The sequence below is a fragment of the Buteo buteo genome, chromosome 10, assembly GCF_964188355.1.
Source record: "Buteo buteo chromosome 10, bButBut1.hap1.1, whole genome shotgun sequence".
NCBI lineage: Eukaryota > Metazoa > Chordata > Aves > Accipitriformes > Accipitridae > Buteo > Buteo buteo.
Window position 1 is genome coordinate 36,553,761 of NC_134180.1, and position 19,552 is coordinate 36,573,312.

Genomic DNA, 19,552 nt, shown 5'->3' on the forward strand with positions numbered 1-19,552 from the left:
TCTATGATTTCATATTTTGAATGAAGAGAATTTGTCTTCCTCCAAGCAGCAAGCCCCATGGCTTCTAAAATGACTGCCAACTCTGTAAGAAAATTGAAAACAACCAGATAATTGAAGTAGTGATGGGGAAGGATGTGTTATCTCTGGATGACCTCTGTGCACAAGGCCACTGAGCCTATGTGGAGCCTCACCATTGTTCAGTAGAAGTTATTTGATAAAATGATGATGATAACTTTACTTTCTTTATCACAATCTTCCTCTCCTATTCCATCTTAATTTCAATTTTGAGTATTCAGCACTATATTTTATTAAGCATAACTTGATTACATGAAGACACTGTGATGATATTACTATTGACTAGGATATTAGAATAACCTTGAAAAACATAATTCTTTTATAACATTAAACAATCCTATTAATATTTTTGACCTCTGCTCCCTGCTATCACTACCCTCCATGGAGTCTGTAATAAAAAAAGTAGAAACTAAACAAGAGTGATAAAGTGCAGTCTTCTCTATTACAAAAATATATAAATACTCAGTATATACATATTTCTATATATGTACATATGCACATTCACCTACAACTATATGCACAAACTACCTCTGCTTTTCAGTCCTGAAGGTCAACCTCCACGTGAAGGTCAACCATTCAAAGGTCAGCAAATTCCAGATGTTAAGCATCAGTTGGTAACCGATGTTGTTCATGGCTGAAGAACAGGCTGGATAGAAGAACAGAGAGGTTTCCTCATAGGTGGCAAGCAAAATAACCATGCTTCCCTACCTGCCTTGTTCTGCCTTCAACAGCTACTGTGTGAGCTAAATTGCTCACCGGAGAGAGTGAAGCAGCATCACCTAAGACAGTGCTGCAATCTTGACATCATGAAGTCCCGATTTTGCCTCTCAGTTATGGATTCCCTCCAGAAGGCCCAGCTAAGGGTGTGTAAACACGCCCAACTCCACACAAGCACAGTCCAGCCCTAACCCTTTTCCCCATAGTCATTGCATACACTTGAAAATCGTGCATAGAGTCGAAAAACGAGCTACAATGGGGAAGGCTGACTTAGCTGGTAGAAGAGAAATAAAAGACATATAATATGTGCAAAGAGGTGCAGATAATTGATTTCCCTGTCAGATAGCCAAACAAAAAAGTAGGTTAGAAGGTCAGTTGTTTTCCAAGTAGTTTTTCTTTAGTCTTAAGAAACTAACTAACTGAAGTCTATTAGAGCTTGGTCCTAAAACTTGGGAAATCTCAGGAAAATCTCCATTGGATATCTCTACTGCCCTGAAGTCAAACAGGGAACAGATTCCAAATTTTCCTTCCACCTCTCAGCTGAGTGTCTAAGCTGCTAGGCTAGAGGCTATTGGCAGATGTGAATCCTCTCAGTCATTATTTTGCATTTCTAATGTCACAACATCCGTTACCAGGTCTTTTCTGAATGTACCCTTGCTCAGATCATAGCTGTTCAAGAAACTGCTGCAAAGTTTGTTCTCCCAGTCAGCTATTTTGACCGTATCACTCTTTGAATCCCTCTACAAGATTTTCTTTTCACAGCTGCATCCAAGTTATTCACCTTCATTTGCAAAACTCTTTGCAGGCTCAGATTAAAACATGCATTCCAGTAATTTCATTTCAGAAACTCTTCTTTCCTTAAAGCAACACACAAATCCCAGCGTATTGTGTATCCAAATTTGATGAGCTGTAATAAGAACAAAATAGTAAATCATCACATTCCTAACCATCATATTTAAATGATGTTGTGGTTAAAGAATTATATACCAAATAGAGCTGACCACTATGTGAGTGTAAATCTACAGTAACTTCAGCGAACTCACTGAGATTTACATGGCTGTTCTTAGGGACAAAATCTGACCCACAGACCTTTGTGAAGTGTATTAGGTCTATGAGGTTTCATAAGTAGGACATAGGTGAGGATTACATCACATTTTAATAGAAAGACTGTTCTTACAAGTGAAGGATTTTGCACTTGTTGGAAGGTGCTTGTCAAATGAGAAATAGGAGAGCAGGAGGAACTGAAGAATAGCAGCCTTATGTCACGGGTAGTCTTATGAAAGGCAGCCTTGAATAGAGTGCACTATAGAGAAAGAATATTGTTATGTTTTCTGACAAGGATCTGGTTTTCTAAGTGATTCTTGAACTCCACAGGGGGACTTGTCTCTTCACCTTGATTTAAAAGAACGTACAAACAATACCACTTAAACTCAAAATATGCCCAGGCTGTCTTCTGATTTCACTGCAAGTAACTCAGAACCAGGCAAAACAGATGGTACTGAAGCCCTTTCCTTTAGCTAATACTGGCTGTGCTTACAACTCTGAGAAGAGTGAGAGAGGTTTTAAGAGGAAAAACAGACCTTATGGTTTTGATTTTTTTTTCTTAATTGTCAGCATTTATAAATAAAGAGAAAATTATTATTTTCCATGGTGTGTTAATTCACTGCAGAGTGATCCAAGCTAACTGATACTGTGAGATACTAAACCCTCCCTTTTCATCTACTTCAACAGGAGGAAAGACTGGTTGGATCAGTTCTCCATATTAAAAAATGGACTAGAATTTATTTATAATTCTGATTAAAGCAATTTCCCTATAGATCTGCAGTTTTTAATGTCAGAATCAGAAGCAGAATTCTTTGATGCAGTTATAGGTATTATACATGTTATACATAACTCTCTCATTGGCGTTCTTCTTTTCTAAAAAGACAATGTTTAATTTACCATTTCTTGCATTTTTAATTATATTTTCAAGGAGAAAAACAAAAACCCTGCACCATCACATAAGACCAATCCACTATAATCAATGGAGAAAAGCTTATAGTGGCAAGATGCTCAGATTATTACAGAAAATTTACAAAGAAATGGCAACAGAAATTAAAACAAACTGTTAAAAATACTTGTTACTATCTATTCTTCCAGGGGATCAAAAGGTAGAAAAGAGCACAAAGAAGTCTGAGATTGAAGAGAGCCTTTGTTACCATAGATACTGGGCAGGTGTGTCATTTTCAACTATAAGCACACATTTGATAAGAGGCTTCTGACTGCAAATGCACCTGAATAAAATAAGGAGGAGTTGTAAAAAAAAAAGAAAAGGAGATAGATAGACTGAGCTGTTTCACACCTCCAGCTTATCTCACAGTTGATGTGTTATCAACTCTCTGAAATTTCCATCTAAACAAAGAAAAAGCAGATTTTTAGAATTTACTGGGTTGTGAGCTTTCAAATCTGTTCACCCTTCATTCCACCGCTTTCATGTAGATTTTAATACCAAATACTCATGAGATGAGTGGTATTTCTAGACATCTAAGTCTGTCTTTCAGACCTTTCTGTCTTGATACACAGAAGTTGAAAATACTCATTTTTTCCTTGGAGAGCTGTGAGAAAAACATGGGAGAAAAAATAGCTGATGGCAACAATTGTTGTTTAGAAAAGAGACAAAATGTTTAAAAATTCAATTTTTCAAAACTTCTAGATGTATATTAGTGATGCACTTGCTAACACCCAGCAGCAGTAGCAACCTACACAAAATGATACAAAATTCATTCAAATTGCCAGTCCCAACATTATATTCTTTAAATACAAAGAAAAATGTTAATATAAAAGCTAAAGGTAGAAGTCAACTTTCTTTGGATGTACACGTGATTATCTTTGGAAGACTAATAAAGTTGGTTTCTTTAAATTACTTCCACTATTTATCTACAAAAACAATTGATAGTTTGTATCAACTGCATGCACATCAAAACAAAAAAATTCAAGAGAAGCAACAAATACTGGCCATTTTATTATTATTATCATTATTTTTCTATTACTATAACTGGTATATATTAATTTTCTTGCAATCAAATTCATTGGGGATAATGGCTTGGAATATGAGCTGCTAAACAAAAAGTCAATCTGCCCACTAAATCTACATACTGGCTTATTTATGAGATTATTCCCCATGAATCTTACTTTTTACTTCCCAATAGGCTGAAGACTGTCTCTTAACAATGTTTCGCCAGAGGTAAAAAAATAGAGATAAAAAATAAAACTCTGACCTAAGACTTTCTAGCCGCAACAAAAAAGGTTTAGTTTCAGCTATGGACAGTGATTTTGTCTGAGCTATTTATGTACCTGCTCATCTTACTTCCTTTATAACTACTTCATGTGCATTGTATCAACATCACCAAGATTTTTTTCCCTGAAAGAAGTACACGCATAGTTTCATTAAGACGGCAGAAAACCCTGAGTGAGCCAAAGCTTGGCAGGTATTTCATCAAAGAAGTGGTAGGCCTCTGGGAATATAAAAGCATTAGTCATTACAGGGAAATTAATGATGATCTTTACCTTAAATATCTTCTTCATGTCTGTGAATAATAACAACTTGCTGTATCTAACTATGTTTTTAACTCAAACCACAACTGTAGACAGAAATTACTTAGAGTATTCCAATGATAAAATCACATTTCCCAGGAACTATTAGGAAACAGGATGCTGCTTTTCTCTAGCTGGCCATTCGCTAGTTTACAAGAATAGTTTTAGTTCCTCCTTGAATTGAAGAGCCACTTTATGAAACAGAAGGAAACTGAGTTCCTTCAGCTTCATCATAAGGTTGCCAGGAGGTCTGTGTTACTAGTGTGATCTTTGATGTCAGGCGGATGGCATGGCATAGCCATAGGTTATATGTTCACATTTCACATGTATGGTTTTCAGAAAGCAGTATGTCTTCATTCTTAGGCTTTGAAAATGCCTTCTTTCAAGTGAAACAAAGTGAGTCCTGACCACATGATGTCACTGAAGCTCATACTTCACAAGAGCATGGGATTTTGCATTGCCATCCTAGTAAAAATGCAATACCCAATTCTTCACACTAGCTTTAATTAGATCCAGTCATGTTCTTCAACTTGATGATAGTATAGACTTCTATGACTAATTATTCTCAGTAATCATAATGCTAATAAAAATCTTTGTATAGAGGAAGTCATCCATTAATTGAATGTTAATCTCATGAGGCCATTTACTGATTTATCCATTTATAGGTTTCTGCTAAAAGCAAACAGCACATATACATTTTTCAAAGAAGCAGAAGCATAAAATATTTCTCTGAGATTATCTTAAGGCTACATGCCAGATGAAGAAAACTTAATTCCTCATTTCCAGCCATCAAGTCTCACACCAAAGAGCTGTTCAAACTCTAAAGCGTATCATCAATCTATCTGCAGACAACAGCACTGCCCAGATCTCAGTGCTGAAAAAACCCTACCTACCTACTTCAGTGACCATGTACATTTGGAATACTTACTAATACACAAGCAATATCCCTCTACCAGCCAGGAAACAGCTTGACTTCACTCTAGGAATTCAACACCTTTGCATCACAAAATATATTAAACTTTGTCCAATTCTTAGTAATTTCATCTCTGCTCTTTCTGTTGGTAAAAGAACTGTAGGAGTAACAGATCCTCCCTTGGCCCAGTTTGACATTTCCTTTCTTCTTCAAGAATACAATAGGTTGCCTAGTAGTGAATTGTTCTTCACCTTTCTTACCTTCCTTGATAAAACAGACAGTCAATTACTATCCAATACTAAACTTTGTTTTCTGAACATATTCACATGGAAATAGATCAAAGGAAGGCTGCCTAAAATATCAACTGACTGAGTTCAACATCTTCAGTTAGCACAATGTGGATTGCAGCAAGGACTAGGACTAGAGATTGCCCTATTTCAGGTTTTGATGATGGAGGGCATTTGTTTACTTTTTTTCTCCTGGACCATAGCAGCATACAATAGATTTGATCACTAGAAATTTCTGAGCCTCCACGGGAAGGAAAGTCTTCTAAAATTCCTTCAGAGAGCCCATGTCTTGCCTGGAGGGATACATGCACAGTGCAGAGATGAAGGACTACACAACCTCTACGGACTTCAGTTACAGAAACATGCCTGTCATCAAAATTGGCTCTGTGTTAAGCCAAGATCATCTGGTTCACCATCAGTGGACTGCTGAAACTAAACTCAGGAGCAATAGTGGTGAGACCCTCTGAGAGCAGGTGATATTTTGAGGAATTGCCGTTCCAGTGTAGTCTTTTTTAGTGGGAAGTACCCAGCTGCAAGTGTCTGAGTGATTCTTCAGTTTGATGATTCTCAGGCTCTACAGGCACCTCATTACAGAATCTGTCATCTGCCTGTGAATTTGACTAGAAGATTATTCCATGCTTAATGTGATGACCTGGTTTCATTAATGTCTGTTACTGCAGTCTTCAGTCATGCACTTCCCTCATCCATCCCTGTTGCCATCCTCTCCCACGTTCCATGAAGTTCTTCCCAGGTGCCACCACCACTGAACAACTTCAAACTCCCGTTTGCAGAAGACAACAGTAGCAGACACCAAAAGGTTCAGGCATAGTTCCTCTTCTTTGATGCCCTGTCTTTTCTATGACTCCTCCTGATAGAGAAACCATTCATAGGAAACTTCAAACAGTGAAGTATGCAGCAGTGCATCTTCTTAGCCACTAAGATTTTCAAGAACACTTCAAAATTCTGCTCTCTACATTGGCTTCTCATAAAGTTTAAATAAGTCTCTCCTCCAAGAGATCTATGAGCTCATCCCAGGGCATCTAAAAGACAGCAAAAACCTCCATAATAAGGATTTTTTGACCACAATTCTACTTCTGACACAGAAGGAGGGTACAGCTTCTTCATGTAACACATGAAACTTTGTAACGAGCTTTGGAGCCTATGATAATTTATGCCACAGGCTATGTCATTCCAAGTACAAACACTCATTTGACCTGTTGTCTGATAACAAAACCATAACATAATTTTTTTAAAAAAATTGTGGTTTTTTTTTTTTTAAATTACATGAGTGCCCTACAGGAGGGCAGGACAGAAGTATCACTTATGATGACTCATGTGTTTATGACAATGGTTTAATGAAAACAAGTTACACATGCTGTTACTTTTAATCCAGAATTGTGCTTTTTGTGATGTTTCATGCAAATAAATGGAAAAGAGCCTCAGTTAGCTAGACTGCAGTATGCACAAAGAGGACATTTGATTCTGGTCATATTCATTTCTAGCATTCTTATATTTTCTGGTAACTTCAGTTTTTTATTTCATAAAGCTATAGTTCATTTATGAAAGCTGTTATGGAACAAATAAGAAATCCTCTCAGACTTAGGTCAAATGAAAACTAAGCATTAACTAGTGCAGAGGCAGGAAAGCACTATTGTATTACTTTAATTTTTTTTCTGGGAATTTAAATTCTGCATTTAACAGTGGTAATGGTTGAGAGATAATCCCTGGAACCACTTAAGACAGAGAACTTTGTTACTGCTTGTCCTTATCTGGATAATCAAATAATAAAGTCCAACTGGCTACCAAAGCAGAGCTTTCAAGCTAACTCTGAAATACTTTAAATGTAATTTGTTCAGTAAACTGCAGTACATTAAATTTCTATATTAAGTAAATTATAAGGAAGAGTGCACTTTGCAAAATTAAAAAGTGCTCTGTTAACTTATCTATTATTCCTCTGGGAAAGTTTCCAAAGTGTGTCTAGTACAATTAGATACTTTCTTTATGGACAGTCTATAGCCAGGAAAGAATTCTTGCAGCTCAGCAAATGTGTTTCCAGTATTGTTGTAGATTCCTTTTTATTTTCCAAGGTGAAACTCGCTGATCACAAACACCATTTTTCTATGTTGTATGGGCAGATTGAAAACTTTTCAATAAAAATAACTACCTAACTCACTATCTAGCAGTTAGAATCAAAGAAACATTGATCACTTGCATGCTTTTAAGTTACTTGTTAAAAAAGTACTCTTTGGAAATGCATTTAGAATGAAAGTAATTGGGATACATGACACAGTGTATTTATTTCAGTACAGTCCCACCACACAGCAACTAACAAATTGCCTTCATCACATTCTACAGGATATAAATGACATATTATTTTCAACAAGTTATTTTTATAAGAACAGATACCAGTGCATCACAAGGATATGAAAAATGCTTGACCTAAATTTGTTTTTTCTGTAAAGCCTGTCATTCTGAACTATTTTTTTACTGTTTGGATACTGAAGTCTGATAGTGTAGGAGTCTCAGCCACCTATCATTTCGGTGAACCATGTGATCGATGCTTTTTAGTTACAGTCTTTTCATTAGTTACTGTAATGACAAAAATCTTATTTGCATGAAATATGCCTCCCTTTGGATCTTGCTAGACAAAGTCCAAGAGGACAAAAAAGGGGACTTCTTACTGAGCTAGAAATGGCTGAAAAAAAATCCAGAAAGTCAACATTCCTCAAAGGATTGTTGTACTTGGTTAGTGTACGTCAGCCAGAAAAAAAGCATGTTGAAACTGCATCTGTGGAAGCTTATAAAAGTATCAAAGTAAAGATTAAGGTCACAGCATAGTCTGACTTTCACATCAGCCACTTTGAGAGCTCTGGAACAGTATGAAGACCATGGATGGTAGATACAACAGGTACCATCAGAAAGCTCCCCTCCCAAAGAAAAACTGCGCCAGCTGAGAAAACGTGAATAGCTACAGCAGAGTACCTTGACCTCAGGTCAGTGATGTGCTTGCTAGAATTTCAGTATCATCCTTCCCATTGTAAATACTCACCCAGCTTCTTGTGCTTTTTAATACTACCATCCCAGGCAAATTGACAAGGTTGCCTGTGAACAGTAGGCATGCTAAAACCAAAAAATAACTACTAGCATGTATGTGGTCTTTGAATATAACAGCTCAGGCTCTCTTTTCACTCAGCTGTTAAAGATTTCAAGTCCCGGGTTGTGCATGACCTGGCCCTCAGCAGCTGACACGTGGTTGGAACACGCCTTCCTGGACACGTTAAAAAATGAAAATTTACCAGATGAGATAGTTGTATACAGTTTTCAGAGAGGAACTTGTCTATATTATGCTGTTGCTGTAACTGGCTGCTGACTACAATATGATTAGAGAGGTGCCTTCTATGTATCTTTTGCATCTGTATGAATGATGCATTATTTAAACAAGATCATTCCAAAGAATCTTCTTACTGAAATATCTCTCAAGGACTAAGACAGGTTTATTACCAGTCGAATACTCAGCAGCTATAAATACACGAACAACTTTATTTCCAAACTATGTCTCTTCATGAGCTAGCTCTCCCAGGGCATAGCCACAAGGTGGAAGACCACATACTGCATGTTGAAAAGCCTGTAGAAGAGCAAACAATCGTTGATAGCTTTCTGGCTGGAGACAGCTGGTGCTGACTCAGGTACAGTGGAGCCTGGCAGACACTGTCATTCACATCCTCAACCCCTTTGAGGAGTTAGCTTGAAAAATAAGCTCTAGAGATGCGTGTATGTGTGTCATCATGCCAGCTGTCAGGGCTCTGACAGTCCCACCTCAGCATGTGAGTACTGGATCAAGGCAACAAGGCCAAGAAAAAGAAAGTGTTATCTTGTCTTTCTGAGCAGTTTAACAGTGTGGTGTCAGTAAAGACACCATGTAGCATGAGTTCTGATTCCTTAGCTCAGGCACTTCTCTGCCAGGTCTCAATTTCGCCAAGACAATGCCAGAACTGTCACACACAGTCAAGCTGAGGAACATCAGGGGAAAATCCCAGTCATCCAAGAAGCAGTAATAAAGACCAAAGAGTATCATCCAGCCCGCCTGGAAGCTGAAAATGTAATGAGCTATTTGGAAAAGATCATGACAACCTCAAGCTCAAGTGACTCTTGTTTCTGCCAAATATGAACTAGTTCTGCACCTCGCTGAGCTCACTACACACATAGTAGGTCTTGCTGAGTGGTGGAAGTCTAATGCTAGCTCACTTCACATCTTGCAAACCTGGCTTTGTCTTCGCTTGGAGCTCTTCCCAGCAACGTTCTTTCTGAGAGGCTCTTCAGCTACACTGAGGATGTTACATCTAAAAACAGATGCCAGCTCCTGCCAGCAAATGCAAAATGGCTTGTCGCCTTGAAATGTAATCTGCCCACGCTTGAATTTTGTACCAGTGGCTATTTGTAATTTTTTACCAGGTTTTTTGGGATACTTGTGTACATTATGAATCTAATTTTTACAGAAAATTTCTGGTAGTTATTGCCACATAAACTAAAGTGCTTGTCAGATATTCCCCATTTTATTTTTTAAGTAGATCTACAAGTATTGAAAACCAAGCAGCAATTTCTTCACTCCCCAGGATTCATTTCCCTTCTATTCCTCAAGTCTATGAAACATTTGTCACAGGTAGCATATATAAAATGAATTGATAGACATTTGCCTTCCCACTCTTCCCTACAGAACAATCTTTAAACCTTTTGGGATGCATGCTGCAAATAGGATTTTAATTTCCAGGATTTGTACATTTAATGCGTAGCAGATGATCTAACTGCTACTCTTGTTTGCTCGAAGTCTTATATTGTGGCTAACTTAGGAGGATTGCTGTGGGAAGTGTGTGTGTGGAAATCTTACTGTTTCATACACTGTACTCCAGTCACAGGACTGTATTTAGTCTTAAGAGGGGAAGAAAACACCTCCCATTTAGAGGAAATAGTAAATAACAACCAGCTCATCACCATCTCTAACTGTAAGCATTTGACCTAGGTGCTCTGGACCACTTTCTGGCAATACTTGCATTTTCCCAGCATTTACAGTACCAATACTTAGCTCCATAGGCTATATAGGAAATAGGGTCCTTAAAAAGGTGTCTGAATTGTAATATAGTTAGATAACTGCAATAACCTTGTCATGAGTGTCCATTAATGTAAACTTTCCAAAACAAACCAGCTTTCTTAAAAGAGCATTTCTTGATGTCCCCTCTCCCTCCTTTTCAGCTCTAAGAGGTGCACACCTTCCCAGTCCTTCTCCCATCTTTTCTTTCATTCCCACAGCTGCAGCACCAGGATGCAGCCTATGGACTTCTCCCACTCACCTTGAAACCCAAAGGCAAGGAGGGAGGGCCAAAAGACATTTTTACCCAAACCAGGAGTCCATTCCCAACATCCCAGCTTTAAACCAGTACCTGCATAGCTTTTGATGTCCAGAACATGGATGAACATTACAGTTGTGGACAGGAAGGTAATTTTCTTGAGTGATCAAACTGGCAAACAAATGTGCAGGTCTTCACACATTCCATGTAATGTCCAGAAGTCAGGTAGCTGACTTTTTGAAGGCTGCATTGTATTGCAACTGTCACAGCTTGATTAGGTCTCTATTAAGCTGGAAGGTTAAGCACTTTCCAGTGGTGGGCTGTATTCACTGGGTGGTCATAGATTCTGAACATTAACATGGTGTAGTAAGCAGAGTAAATCTGTGTCCAGGGCACCTTACAATACCCCTCATCTTGCCACTGTACCAAAGCAGCAAGAAGATACTGTACTAGCTTCTATGTAGACCTGACAGTATACCAGAAGAAATGTCTTCTCACTCATCATCAGATTGTTAGTAAACAAGGGACATTAAGCAGTGTTTCTGTTCAACAAAGACCCTGCTGGGTAATTTTGGATCATTTACCCCCAGTTAACCATTAATTGCTACATAAAATTTTAATCTCCATTTAAACAGACTATAGCTCTGTATCTGTTTCTGTGTCAGCCTCAAGACAGTAGTAACTTTGCAGCTGTGGAATACTGACTATTTCGTATTTCCTAAACAGAAAGGCAACATCATGCGCAAACAAAATGTTAAATGAGGAATTAAAAAAAAAAAAAAAGAAGAAGAAAGAATTTGCCATTGTGAAACAGAAAGAGCGGGAATGGGAGGAAAGGGAAAGAGCAAGAAGAAGGCAGAAAAGTCAGGGAAAAGAAAGTTTGAAAAGCGCAGATTTTTTTTTTTTTTTCTTAATTTGTTATTAGTATAAATATTGCCTTGAAAAAGACTGACAGTTCTTTGAACACTTTCAGGAGGTTAACTTCCATTAATAATTTTTTTAAAAAATTATTAATATAATCAATTAACCAAAACCTAAAGAGTTTTGTTCCCATACCACTTTCTACTGTGGCTCTTGAGCATAAAGACCAACTACCACAGACTCCCAACACTGGTGGTTTCTGCTGGGCTCTGTCATAGGCTGTAGTCACTTGGCAGCCCTATCTGTAGTATGGAGACTAATATTAAAATAGACTTATTGATTCAGAACACCACATTCTTAACAAAACCCCAAATAAAAATAACACATTTATAAACATCCCCCCTTGACATAATCACAAAGGATAGAAGGAAAAATCATCATTTCTCCAGTGCATCTCCATACACACATACACACACATGGGAAGCCTCCTAGCTTCATGCCAGGCAGTGGCAGAAGGGACTGATCTATACCTACTGAAGTGAAAAGCAGATCTCCCGTGGGCAAAGTCAAATGCAAAGCAAATAGCTCCTTGGAGTCAGAGTTCTAAAGAAAGATGGAAATAAAGAAGATCTATGGCTTCCCTCAGCCAGAGTGTGAAAACCCAGCTCCACTGATGTCAGTGGGAGCTTGTTCCTGAATTCAGTCAGGCTAGAATATTAACCAGCAAGTTTAAGCATAAAGAAAGAGGGCTTTTTTTAACAAATTTTACCACCTTCTTTTATCCTGAATGTTAGAGAACTTACTCCCAGTTTCAATTTTATGCTTATACAAAACCTCTTTTTCTGTTTCTCCCTCTTCTCGGACTCTGCAAGCTCTACGTACAGTCCTAGGCAGTATTTAATCCCCATTTGTATCCTGAATTAAATGAGGCACTATTGAAATGTTGAGCTTTGTGCAGGCCCTCTAACTAGAAAAGAATTTCCTGCTGACTTTCAGATATTTTGACATGATCCTGCTCCTCAGCCCTCAGCATCATGTGTCTTTTCAACAAAAGCAAGCACCTGTTTTAGAAATAGCTTAACATATAAAGGATGTCTACATACAGATCCATCACTAACAATAAATAGCAAAAAAACCCCAATGCATTTTACTAATATACTTCTCTTCAGTATTATACAATTACGAAGAAGCACTCGCAGGCGAAAGTTTTAAAAATTGATGGTTCCTACATTCTTTGTTAATTATACAAAAATAACTTCCTTTACCACAAAAACTGTCTTACACATTACTATTTTTATTATTTTTGTATGCTGTTGGTCTAAAGGTGAAAGTGTAAATCTTCAGGTTAAGACATATTTAAGGCATATTTAAACAGACTCAGGAATGGATATATCCACATTTTAATTAATAGGCCTTCAAAGGCAGATACTGGTAAACTATATATCTGGACACATATCTGTTCCCTGGTCCTCAGAAAAAAGACAAGAGCTCTCACGAATTAAATATAAATGTAAATGAGGGAGATAATTTGTTTCTTTTTCTGAATAAAAGTAAGGAAAAAAGCAAATGTTAACTGATTTCTATGTTGAGGTAGAAATAATGAACAACAGCCACAAGGAACTATAAGACTTTCTTATCCATATATATAAGGAACATGTAAGGAAAAGGATGTTACGTTATGATGGGTTTTTCTATCAATCACATGAGACAATAGTGGAAATAAATGGATTTTTATGAGCCATATGAAGATTTTTCCAGACAAACTGATGCCAAGAGTAGTCTGCCAGAAAAATTTGGGCTTTCTCTGCTTGATCTCTAATATTACTAAAATCCTGGACAACACACAGCAAATACAGTCTAGGAATTTCAGCTATAACTTATGTAGTAAATACACCCACTCCCCTATCATCAAAATGTTGAGGATCCCAGTGAAGGGAATCCTGAATTATTATTTTTTTTAATTGACAGAGGAACTATTAGTGAGGCAATTTTCTTAGATATATCTTTGCTTTTGATTTTAAAACAACTTTGGCTGGAGTAAATTCAGTGTCGGTGGGATTAAAGCCACAGCACATCCCTGAAGATTCCATCAAAATTCTGAAGCTGCAGGAGAAACTTGCATAAAGGTAACTGTCTTAAGCCACAAAAACTGTTTTTCAACATACTCTGGAAAAGGAAAGTGAGTGTTGCTCCTTTCTGTATACAATGGTAGGAAAAATAGCACATCAATTGCTGCTGTGTATGAAGAGAGTTCAGATAACACCAAAATCCTTGCTCATCACCTTCCTATACATTTTGAAGGGCATGTAATGAAATGTCTGTGTAGAAGATTTGTAAGATAGCACCATTGTATTCAGGTGAAATGACAACATATCGGAATTTGGGACACCAATTTCAGACATCAGTATGTTCATTCCTCATTTATGATTTGGGTTTATTAATACTCCTATAATGCAATTAATAAAAGCAATATTACATGATGGTCTTCAGAAAAACTCCATAAATAGAGAGGATGTACTTCACCAGCAGGACAGTAAAGTCACAAAATAAAATTGTAATTTAATCACCAAACCTCTTAATTCTGGATTATGTAGTACAGTTGTTCCTGCAAATTGCTTCAATAAAGTACTAGCAACAACACCAAAATGAAACGGTTGTCAGCTAACATGCAACCCAAAGAGGAACATGAAAAAAAAAAGCCATGAATCAACAAGTTGCATAGCCTCACTTAGAAGTTTGACTCAGAGGTGTCACTTAATGCACGCACATTGCACTGGGGTTCAAGGTCCCATCACAGCTTGCTGGCCAGAAGGGTCATCACTTACCTTTACCCTGTTTTCCATTAGGAACTCACTGCATGGGCTTCTTCTCTGTGCCACCTGGCATTTCCATTTCTGTAACAGTTCAGGGAAGAACCCACAGTACAAGTGCTTCCTCTCTGCGAGCATAAATGGTAAAATACATACTGCTTGCAGTATTGCAAAACCCTGAATTGTAAGTAGGTTTTGGCAGTCCTAGCCAGTGGCTAATTTTTTGCGTAATCTCACAGGTTTCAGCATAGACATGCAACGTTGGTGGTGGCTAATTAAACTGAACTACGTGGTCCAAACAGAGGATCCATGCTTCTGCCATGCTCCCAAAGATCCTGTATATTTAACAAGTCTTCCTGTTCTGCATTTCTACTTCACTGTAAAGCATGCACTGGGACCTGGGACAATTCCAAGCAGTATTTAACTATAATTTGCAAGAATTTGAACTAAAATAACAAAAATGTTATTTTCTGTTCTTGCTGCCTCAGTACCTTCCCTACCACGAAGATTTTATGTGAGAAAGGAGTCACCTGTTACTTCTTTCACTTTCTGGCTCAGTATGAGTACAAATTCCTCCTCTCAGTCCCATGAGATGCTAAAGCGCTTTCTCATAAAAGCTTCTGTACCATGGTCATTACTCTGTTTTCATGGAGAGATTGTGACAGGACCAGAAGGAGTAGTAAAACAAGAAAAAGTGAAAAACAGACTTTGGGATAGGACAGGAAACAGACAAAATTCAAATGTTTATTTTTCAGAACAGAATTAAAGATACAAGAAATTGATGGTTGACATTCATTTATGAACCTTGAATGATTGACTGCAAATTAGATTTAAACTTACCATTATTTCAGAACACTTTGGAATCTGAGCTGAATATTTTCCAAGGCCTAATAGTAGGAATTTGATAACATTATGCAAAGTAGTATATCCAGCATAATACTAAACCACCATAGAATAAAACAGAAACAGCAATCACTGCTATAATATGTAGGAGTTGAAGGCATGAAGCAAACACAAGCCTTTGATAAAAGTCAACATTTGCCAGCCATTACCATACAGTTACTGCAGATACCTCCCATTCTAAGTGAAGAAAAAAACAATGAATCGTTATATACTACTATGAAATAACTGATGGCATGTTTATGACCTTTTCAGATCAAAAGCAAATTATAGCTTATAATGAGAATATTTACACAATAATGTGAATTCAGTATGCTGCATATCAAATTTAACCACAAATCAGGAATTGGAACGGTAAAATGCCACACAGTACTTCATTATGATTCAGGATAGCCAGGTGATAATTCTAGTGCTTTGCTGATTATAATTTCTTTAGCACACAATGTAATGAAAGAAAAAAATGGGAACAGTGGAAACATTTTGGCATGATTAAATGGCCACTGTGTTCAAACAAAAGTTCTGATCTAAATCTATTCTGAATTAAATAGCTGCCAGAAAGAAGATTAATCTAATGCCTGGGCAGTGGAATGGGACTTGTGATTCTGCTTCCCTTTCCAGTCCCATGGGACTCTGCACCAAACCATTATTTTTTAGAGTTTTCATATCCATTTGTAAAATGGACATCATCATACTTTTTACAGCCAATGTACTGACTTAGTAACACACTCAGGAAACAGACAGTAGTGTATCTACCTTTTTCCAACAGCAAGTCTAACACAGAGGGTCCTAATGTAATTGAGTGTGGACAGCACGATGTAAGAATTAAAATCTAACCCAAAGAAAATAGATATTTGACAAATAAAGATATTTTTAATGTATTTTAAATGTCAGTATGATTTAGTTAGGTTTTATTAAGCTTTTTGCTCCATATCTTTACAACTACAATATAAACAAAAATTTATATTGTCAAAACAGTGAGTCTAAATGTATTGCTTTATTTCTACTATAATAAATAAAGCAAAAATGCCTGTATTAGAAACACACAGCCACATTTTGCAGATGGAGGGAACCAGACTTGGGGGACCAGTCAACATGTTCAAGGGCAGGACTGCCATTCAGGCTGGAGGAATGGGCAGGCAGGAGCCTTATGAAACTCAGCAAGGAGAAATCCAAAGTACTACAACCCCTTGCAATAACAAGGGGCTGGGAACTGACCGACTGGGGAGATGCCATTTCATAAGAGCCAGCCTCGTGCCTTAGCAGCAAAGAAGGACAACAGCATCCTTGGCTGCATGAACAGAGGCATGGCCAGGAGATCTAGGGAAGCATTTATCCCTCTCTGCTTAGCCCTTGTCCAATTTTGGCCCCCCCAATACGAGAAAGGCATTGAACAACTGGAGCAAGGTCAGCAGAGGGCCACCAGGATGGTCAGGGGCTGAAGCGCTTGCTCTGAGGCTGGAGGTGCAGGGCTTTTCAGCCTGGAGAAGAGACAGTTTCATGGGGATCTACCAGCAGACCCCTGTGCCTACAAAGAGGTTATGAAGTAGAGAGAGCAGGCTCTTCACCGTGGTACATCCCAGGAAGATGAGCAACAACTGATATAAACTGAAATTAGAGCAGATCTGACTGCATAGAAAGGAGAAACTTTTTCCCCATGAGGACAGCCAAGCAGTGGAGCAGGCTGTACAGAGAGGTTGTGCCATCACCATCCTCAGAGGTTTTCAAGATCTGGCTGGATAAAGCCCTGAGCAACTTGGTCTGATTTCACAGCTGGCTCTGCTTTGAGAGGGAAGTTGGACTAGAGATCTCCTGAGGTCCTTTCCAACCTCAATTATTCTGTGATTCCATGATTCTGTAATTAACTGAGCATGAACCCTAAGCTGTAGAGAAATTAAATTGCTTTCTTCTTACTCCAACCACCTGCCAAACTATTTTTTTTCTAATTATTTTTGAGTAATGACATGGAGCACTGGTTTGTAGTACTCTCCGGTAAATAAACCTATGTAACTTACATTATTTGATTGACTGCACAAAATTTGACATATTATAACTGGTGCAGTGAAGAAAGCATGTGGATTTATTGCCAGATGTGTATATTTTTATATTGAAACTGCCCGTGACACAGACCAATTTAAGAAAGGAAGAAACCAAGTCAGTAAACTATTGCACAGCTGGATACACAATCAAGGACCAGTTTCCTGACTTTAAATTACCTGCATATTTACTAAAGCATTGTTTTATGCACTTTTCTCTCGTAGCTCCCAATCTTAAAGGCAATAGAAACTGCAGGAGAAGAAACTGTGAAGTTCAATAATTATAATCCTATCTTAAATTGCATTATAAATTTTTAGATGGACCTTTAATTGTTCGCATATAAGCAGTTCTGTGGAATCTCATGCACAGAAAACAATAAATTCTGTTATTGGGCAAGAGCTTGGACATAGAGGCGGAAGTCTCTCTATATATATTCTGTCAAATGTAGGTGCCAGATGACCTGCACCTTTGGAGGCTTTAGCAAACCAAATGGAAATGATTCTATGAAGAAGGGAGGCCATGACCTCTTCACAGCCTATTCATATTCTCTTGCCCTTCCTGCCTGCTTGGCCGGGATTATCTATTTTGACTTCACATAGAGAAGGTTAAGCATAAAAAACCCACAGATCTTTTATCCACTTCAGATGCAAGCTCATATGTCTTCCTTAGTGCCTGAATACGTATACCATGCTCACGGTAGCCCTGTGCTAGGCTGCTCGTTTGTGCCATAAGGGAGTTTTGATCACGTTTGATTTAGTTTTTAGGCTCTCTAGATCAAATGAAAGAATAACAATGATTAGCCAACCCAGAGGAAAAAGAGTTAAGACAGTCATGGCTAAGCTGTAGCTGTTTTTCTCTCCTTAGTATGCATCTTTCTGAAGGCAGCCAGGGTGGCTTATTGGCTCTCCTATCTTGGATATTGACAGAATGAGGTAGAAGCTAATGGCTGAATGCAGCAATGGGCCTTGTAGCAAAAAAGCAAAACAAGCACATTGCACACAGCTCTATTTTTTATTAAATACAGTTTAGAGCCTGGCATTAGGGGTGTTGTTTTTTGTTTTTCTAAAAATCCCAGATCGTTTGAGGACAGGCTGCCAAGTTCATCCATCAACTCAGCCACTGAAATATTTGTGTTCTAAAAAATTTATACAGCATGAGTTCTCCACAACCTGCAACTGTGGGGACTTTTATTTTTAAATTATAGTCTTCCACTTCAATTAAATCTTTTTTTAAAAAGCATAGGACTGCATTTGAGAAAAACAAGTTTGCCTTCTGTGGGCTACATGGCCTTGAAAAGAACAGGTATTTTCTGCAGGATGGAGGTCCTAGAGGCTGGAGGATGGGAATTTTAAGCATGTATTTAGTTGTGCCCATGTTAGAGTTACAGTTTTCTTCCAGGAAATCTCATTTTCTGTTACCATGAGTCAAAAATGTTCTACAATGAACTCTGACTTCTCAGAAACAGAATTTTAGGCAATGAAATGTTTCATTCTACAATAAACACACACCTTCGACTTTTGTTTTCATAGAATCAGAATAATTCAGGTCAGAAGCAACCTTGGGAGGTTATCTCATCCAAGCTCCTGCTCAAAGCAAGTTTTATATTCAATAAGCAAATATAGGCTATGTATAATGATTATGCTGGAACTTAATTAGCCTGGAAAAGATAGCATCCTAACCTCTGTCCAGTTCTTTTTAGCGTAGAAGGATGACATACAGTCTGAAGTGTACAAGAATATAGCCTGCATTGTGAAACAAAAATAGATCTGACACAAGTGTCATAAGGCATAAAATAGTACAGGGAAGTTGAAAAGGTAAAGCTGAAGTTTGCACATGAAACAATATAGACAACTTGTGTTGAAAATCTCCCTTCATGGCAAGTGTCTCTTTTCAAAATAATTCAACTTTTTAAAGAACAGTAAAAGGGAGAAAACACTGATGTCAGATAAGAAAGCGATTATCATCCGTTTATTAAGGAAACATCCATCAAAATGCATTTCAAATGCGTTAAAGTCTGTAAAGTATCTACACAAGCTTCTG

The 19,552-nt window shown here is 37.8% G+C and overlaps 1 protein-coding gene across 1 annotated transcript in view; it reads right to left on the minus strand.

Annotated features, from left to right (window-relative positions):
- AGBL4 (AGBL carboxypeptidase 4) overlaps nt 1-19,552 on the minus strand; it is a 957,921-nt gene that overhangs the window by 754,775 nt on the left and 183,594 nt on the right. The gene's annotated exons all lie outside the window — the stretch shown is intronic.